The 7,365-nt window shown below is 38.5% G+C and overlaps 1 pseudogene; it reads right to left on the bottom strand.

Moving 5' to 3' along the window:
• Positions 1 to 238: 238 nt before the first annotated feature.
• LOC110210752 (cullin-2-like) lies at positions 239 to 7,162 on the bottom strand (annotated as a pseudogene).
• Positions 7,163 to 7,365: the final 203 nt, after the last annotated feature.

The following is a 7,365-nucleotide window of genomic DNA, read 5'->3' as shown; positions in this document are numbered from 1 at the left end:
CTACTACACATGTGTTCCCAAGTGCCTGATGGTCACTAGGTTCAGGCTAATGATTCCATAAGGGGAGGAGAGAGGGGAGAGCATGCCTGGAAAAGACCTTCTGGGTCTTGAAGGAAGCTAAGAGATAGAGGTGAGAAGAGAGAGTATTCCAGGCATAGGGGGCAGCCAGGGCAAAGGCATGGAGTCTAGAGATGAGTGTGGTAGTCAAGGAATAATAAGACGGCAATATAATTTTCTCCCCTGTTGAGTGATGGGGTTAGACTATATGAGTTCCAAAGACCCTCCCAGCTGACATTTATTGCCATATTTTCTATGTACAGAGAGTGCATGGAGTAGAGTCAAGTGTGATCAGACTGGAAAGGGAAGAAGGGTAGCCAGGTTATGAAGAAAGCTTTAAATGCCAAGCAGAGCATTTTGTTTTGGTTTTTGTTTGTTTTGTTTTTTAACCCTGGAGGAAATAGGGAGCTCCTGCAACTCAACATGTCACAGGGGAGTGACAGAAACATCACTTTGGAAGCTGAGTGGAATGTGTCATAGCTGGGAGACGACTTTGATTAGGAAATGTAGCATGTTATAGCTAGAAAGTATATTAAAACATAGACTATCTGAGCTTATTGATTTAGAACTTAGAAACTCAGAGCTGAGAATGATATGGAAGCCATAGAAAGACTCCACCTCTTTAAATAAGATCCCAAATTGAAAATGCCAAGGAATATAGTAGCCGAATTCCAAAATTACCAGGTCAAAGACAAAATACTGCAAACAGCCAGAAAGAAACAATTTAAATATCATGGAACCACAGTCAGGATTACACAGGACCTTGTAGCTTCTACATTAAAAGACTGTAGAGCACGGAATACAATATTCCGTAAAGCAAGGGAGCTTGATTTACAACCAAACATCAACTACCCAGTGAAAATGAGCATAATATTTCAGGGAAGGAGGTGGACATTCAACCAAATAAGGGACTTCCAAACCTTTCTGATAAAAAGACCAGAGCTCAACAGAAAATTTGATCAAGACATAAAAAGGTAAACAGGACAGAAAAAAAAACATGTTATTAATAAAAGCAAAGTGTTTATATCCCTACAAGGGAAGATGACACTTGTAACTCTTGAGAATTGTATTGTTATTACACCATTTTAAAGGGGTATACATAGATAAAGTGAGTGGGTATAAGTTGACTTTGATGTAACGATAAAAAAAATCTAAGTGGGTTAAATGGATCTAAGTACGTGGATTAATTGAATCTAATTAAGGGATTGTACTGGGAGAAGAGAAGAGGAGGCAGACAAGGGTAAATTACATTACAGGAAAAGGCACAGAAACCTATTACAGTAGAGGGAAAGAAGGGAGGGAGATGAGCATTGTTTGATTGGTTTGATTATCTCAATAGATTTGGCTCAAGGAGGAAATAATATACTCAGTTAGGTGTAGAAATCTAGCTTGCCCTATATAGGGGCTGGGCTACCCCTGGAGACATTTAATTTTAGGTTGATTCACTTCTACACAGTTGCCAGGGGCCTTCCTTCCTTCTTTCTTTTTTTTTCTCCTTTCTCATTCTTTTTTTTAATGTATTTTTTTGGGCATTCTTTTCTTTTTAAAATTTTGAGTTCCAAAGATAAAATAAAATAAAATAAAGTTTTGAGTTCCAAATTCTCTCCCTTCCTCCTCCCTTCCTCACCCATTGAGAAGACAAACAAAATGATATAAATTAATTTCTACATGTGAAATCATACAAAATATTTCCATATTAGCCATATCACCAAAAAAAAAGCAAAAACAAAAAAGAGAGAGAAAATTATACTACAAATTACACTCAGAGTTGATTAGTTCTCTGTCTGGAGACCGCATTTTTTTCATCATGAGTCATTTGGAATTGTCTTGGATCATTACATTGATCAGAGTAACCAAGCCTTTCACATGTCTTCATTTTCTTTTTTTGAATAATAGATTCATACTGATGTCTTCTGGCTATGTAGACTTTTTGTAATTGATCCAATAATGATAAAATTCTTAGGAGTTAGACACATCATCTTCCATATAGGATTGTAAATAATTTCATTTTATTGAGTCTCTTATGATTACTCTTTCATGTTTGCCTTTTTATGTTCCTCTTGAGTCTTGTGTTGGAATGTCAGATTTTCTATTCAGCTCTGGTTTTTTTCATAAGAAATGCTTGAAAGTCTTCTATTTCATTAAATATCCCTTTCCACCGTGAAGGAAAATACTCAATTTTTCTGGGTACGTTATTTGGTTATAATCCTAGCTCCTTTGCCTTCCAGAACATCATATCCCAAGCTCTTTGCTCCTTTAATGTGGAAGATGCTAAATCTTGTATCATTCTGATTATGGCTCCATGATATTTGAATTGTTTCTTTCTGGCTGTTTGCAATAATTTTTCCTGGACCTGGAATTTGGCTATAATATTCCTTGGAGTTTTCATCTTGAGATCTTTTTCATGAGGTGGTCTGTGAATTCTTTCAGTTTCTATTTTAACCCTCTGAATCCAAGATATTGGGAGCAGTTATCCTTTATAATTTCTTGAAATATGATGTCTAGGTTCTTTTTTCCCCATTATTCTCTCTCCTTGATCTATTTTCTGGATCAGTTGTTTTTCAAAGGAGATTTTTCACATTTTCTTCTATTTTTAAATTCTTTTGACTTTGTTTTATTGTTTCTTGATGTCTCATGAAGTCATTAGCTTCCATTTGCCCAATTCTAATTTTTAAGGAGTCCTTTTCTTCAGTGAGATTTTGTATCTCTTTTCCCATTTGACCAATTCTGCTTTTTAAGGACTTTTTTCTTCAGTGAGTTTTTGTGCCTTTTTCGCCATTAAGTCAATTCTGTTTTTTATGATGTTATTTTCTTCAATTTTTTGTGTGTGCCTCTTTTACCGAGTTGTTAATTCTTTTTTTTCCATAATTTTCTGCATCACTCTCATTTCTTTCTCCAATTTTTCCTCTACCACTCATCTTTTTCTTCAGTGCTTCCAGGAATTTCTCGTTGGGTCAGCATTTTTCCTTTAAGGTTTTGTTTGTAGCTGTTTTCTTATTGTTTTCTTCTGAGCTTATGTCTTGGTCTTCCCTGCCACCATAGTAGCTTTTGATGGTCAAGTTCTTTTTTTGTTGTTTGCTCATTTTTCCAGCATATTTTTTGACTTTGAACTTGATGTTAAAGTTGGGCTCTGCTCTCCTAGGGGTGGGGGTGGGGGGAAAGCACTGTTCCAAGCTTCAGGTTTTTCTGCACTACCGGTTTCAGAGCTAGTCCTGGGGGTCTGCAAGTTTTCAGTGTGATGTGAGGAAAGGTGAGGTCACTGTTCTCCTGGTCTGTGCTCTGGTCTCTACCCAAGAAGGACCCCTGCTTTCCTGAAGCTACAAGCACTAGGACTCTTCTTGGCCCTGGAATGGAACTGTGAGGGAACTTGACAGCGGCAGCACCACCAATAGCAGCACCAGCACCAGCACCAGCACCAGCACCAGCAGTGGGCCTTAGAGACTGCTGCAACAGTGGCGGTGGTGGCTATGACAACAGCTTCAGGGCCTCTCAACCCAGAGACAGTAAGGGGGTAAGACAACTAGTCAGAAATAAATTCCAGGGGGACAGCTAAGTGGCACAGTGGATAGAGCACCGGCCCTGGAGTCAGGAGGACCTGAGTTTAAATCCCGCCTCAGATACTTGACACTAGCTGTGTGACCCTCGGCAAGTCACTTAACCCCATTGCCTAGCCCCCCCCCCAAAAAAAGAAATAAATTCCAAGGGACCCTTTGCGGGCACTGGGAACAGCAGGCACTGATTGGCAACTCTATTTCTCATACACAATTCTGGGTCAAAGTTCCAGGGTTAAGAGGAATGCTTGTGGTTGGTCACAAAGGAGCAGGGGCCCTGATCACAGGTCATTTCAGTGTAGATGCAGTTATTAGGTTATCTGCCATATTATAGTATTTTGGTTTTTACTTTATATTCTTTAAGATACATTAAAAAAAAAACCCAATACATCAACTACAAATGTGAGGGGGGGAAAAGCATGCTGCCCAACCAAATTTCCACATTTCAGCAATACTTCACCCATTCATTTAGTAAAGTTTTAAGAAATGTCATAATAACATGAACTTGAAATATCTATAGGCATTTTCATTGAGGCTCAGCTCGCGATGTGGCAATGGTGATGTAAACAGCTGAAAAACAAGGGCTGCCATGTGGCCAACTATGGAGGCACAAGCCTGCTTCTTCCCACAGGAACACACCAACTAGTGACAGTTAGGATCTTCTGCAAGTGCGCCTGCAGGGCAGCTGGCATCATGGCACCACATAGCTGGATTCAATCTGCTGATGACTGGCTTCTTGCAACGTGCCGTTTGTCTATCAGAATGCCAATGCACTTCTCAATCATGCTAATGCTTGGGTTAAGCCAAGCTCTTGACTGAGTGATGACCTCCTGAATAAGAGCATTTATGCAGCAACACTTTTCCAGCTTTCATGGGGAGGACGATAGCAGCTTAGAGGTACATTTTCTTGCCTTTATCTACAGCACTTCTGGTATGCTCCATTCCCTGCGCGGGTCTTTTTGCATCGATGTGGTAATTTTAAATGTTGTTCTTTTGCTGCTGAAGTTCATATTTAATAAAAAAGTAGAGTCTGCATCTATGTCTTCCTTTTCTGAATCATGGTTAATCATTTTCACTTCAAGTAATGATTTGATAGTTTTTGTCAATTCCTTTTCATTCATCTATGTGATGTCATGTGGCTCTTTGAAACGGATGGCTTCATTATTATTACAAACAAGTCTTGGGAGGGGGGAAAATTTAGAATTCAAAATCTTATAGAAGAGAATGTTGAAAACTGAAAATAAATAAATTTTTAAAAATTTTGAAAATTAAAAAAGCAAGTAATACTGTCATGTGGTATATTGTCACCATGGCCGCACAGGGTTTAGACAAATAATTTATTTTAACTTCACCCGTACAAAAATAATATAACCATGTAAGCTTCCCTCCCCTGAAATGCTGACTATAAACTAATTCAAACATCTGTACACTTTTTTCCAGTTCCTGAGGGATGGCAAATGTTGAAGAAGAAGCCTGAGTAGCCTGTAGGACATAGATTTGAAAACTAATTCCCAAATTGATTGCAGTGTCCTGATTTTTTATAAAACTGTTGAATTTGTTGTTGAGATCAGCACTGACATTCATGTCTGCATACATTCGATGGAGTTTGCTTGTAAACTCATATCCACAGGCTTGCTTTAATTTATTGATCAAGGCTTCTTCAGAATCCATAGACACACATAGGCCATGAATGAAATGTTTGGCCAACATTCTGCCATAAAACTTTTAAAAACATCATTATTGTCAATATATTTGAAAACAGTAGTGAAGTTGTAAGTATGCTTGTCTTTCATTTCATTTTCAGTCATTTCTTTTTTTTTTTTGACAAGTTGTCATAGAAGTTGGTCAGTAGCTCAGGTGCTTTGCAAATAGACTTGGGTTCTTTATTGTTTACTCCGGATGTCAGAGCCTCATCACGAGCATTCATGAAGTGTTGATCACCATTCAAAACAATGTTGATAAGTTGGGCAAATTTACCACACACCTCCAAAACTGATTCTATAGATTGAGTTGGCAATATTTTCCTGAGAAAGATTACCCATTGCTCTTAGACCCTCATAATGAGTATGATTCTGTAGTTCTTGAATCATATGAGGTAAACCACTCAACGCAGCATGAAGAAAAGTGTACATATTTGCCATGTCCCTTCTTTTCTCTTGTTGGATAATATTGTGACATTCTGCATGTAGGAACTGTAAGTGGTCTACCACCATTCACTGCTGACATTCGTGAATCACTTTACTCTAAGGACTTGGATATAAATGTTTTCTACGTTACATTTCTTCATCTTCTAATCTACCTAAGACATTTTCCATATATTGTGAACAGTTTGATTCTTGTGATAAATTTGAAGCCTCTTGTTTCTAATACTCCCCTGTTTCAGGCAGAAAAGATAACTCAAGAATTTCCTGATAAGACTTTAAAGGGAATTTTTTTTCTTACACTGTTCAACATGAACAAAGGAGTTAATAACCAAACCCATGGATTACTCTTTGATTTCGTTCTTCCCCACAGCGCTCATTTTTTATTTCTTGAAGGAGCATTTGTATAAAGATTGCCCAATGTGGCTCAATCATCAACTTTCTCCACATATCTAATGCTAGCTCTCCTATTTCCATAAGTGATTCATTCATTTCTACATTACCATAAGCATGCTGAAAGTCAGCTTCTGCCAATCTATTCTTCTTAATAAATTGTGTGTTGAGGTACTTGTATAAACAGTCTGTATAGTCTGCCCCCTTGTTATATTCTTCCCAATACCTATGATACATGACCAATATTTATTCTTCAAACTCCAGAACTCTCTTGTGCAAATGGCATATATGATTTAAAAAAAAATTGTAGATTCTGTGTGAAGTCTTTCACTAAGAGGTTCAGGATAAGCCACACAAAAAGCATAAATGTCTGAAAAGCAATTGTTCCAAGTAGTTCTTTCAACATAATCCAATATGATTGCCTTTAAGAGTTTGTTCCATATTGCATCAAAATCCACTATTATTGGTTTCAGGGACATTGTAGGAGTTTAGTGTTGAAATCTGTATGGAGAGGCTTGGAGAAGAGTGGGGAAGCAGGGAAGGCCAAGCCAGGCCAGGTCTGTCAGCTGGGCTCCCTCCTGACAGTGTTGCCATGACTGCACTGCCCTGGAGGTCCAGGCCCCACTGGGGAGGGGACTTCAGAGAAGGGGAGTTCCAGCACCAGGGAGGAGGCAAAGGCAGAGAGCCAGGGCCTGCTGGGGTGCTCCGCACACCCCCTAAGCTGTCTTTTGCTGGAAAAACATTTCACTCCGACCTTTAGTTGGCTCTGCTGCTCCAAAATTTTATTTCAGGAGTTATTTTAAAGTTGTTTGGAGGGGAATGTTGGGAGAGTTCAGCTGGGTTACTGCCCATGTTCTGCCATCTTGGCTTCACCCCAGCCCTCTTCTGTCTTCCCCATTTGCTTTTCATCATCTTCGTCCAGATCATACCCACTAACCCTGGGTACCCCCTCTTTAGGTTCCCAAACTTATTTGGTCTACCATCCCCTTTTTTAAAAAAAAATTACTTAGCACCCCCCTGGAAATCGACTTTCTTTAAGTCATTAACAGGTTTTTTTTAAATTTGCATTATTTCAAAAAATATAAAATATTTTTAAAAAATGATGCATCTCAAATTTAATAATTTATTGTAAATTTATGGGATTTTTCCTGCATTGAAATTTCGATGATGCAATATTGCATCATGTAACTGCCTAGTGGGCCTGCGTAACTTGCAGTCCACCA

Source organism: Phascolarctos cinereus, unplaced genomic scaffold (genome assembly GCF_003287225.1).
Source record: "Phascolarctos cinereus isolate Bilbo 61053 unplaced genomic scaffold, phaCin_HiC Scaffold_726;HRSCAF=1367, whole genome shotgun sequence".
In the NCBI taxonomy this organism is placed as follows: domain Eukaryota; kingdom Metazoa; phylum Chordata; class Mammalia; order Diprotodontia; family Phascolarctidae; genus Phascolarctos; species Phascolarctos cinereus.
Note: the sequence above shows the minus strand (reverse complement) of the source record. Positions and strands in the feature narration are given on the sequence as shown.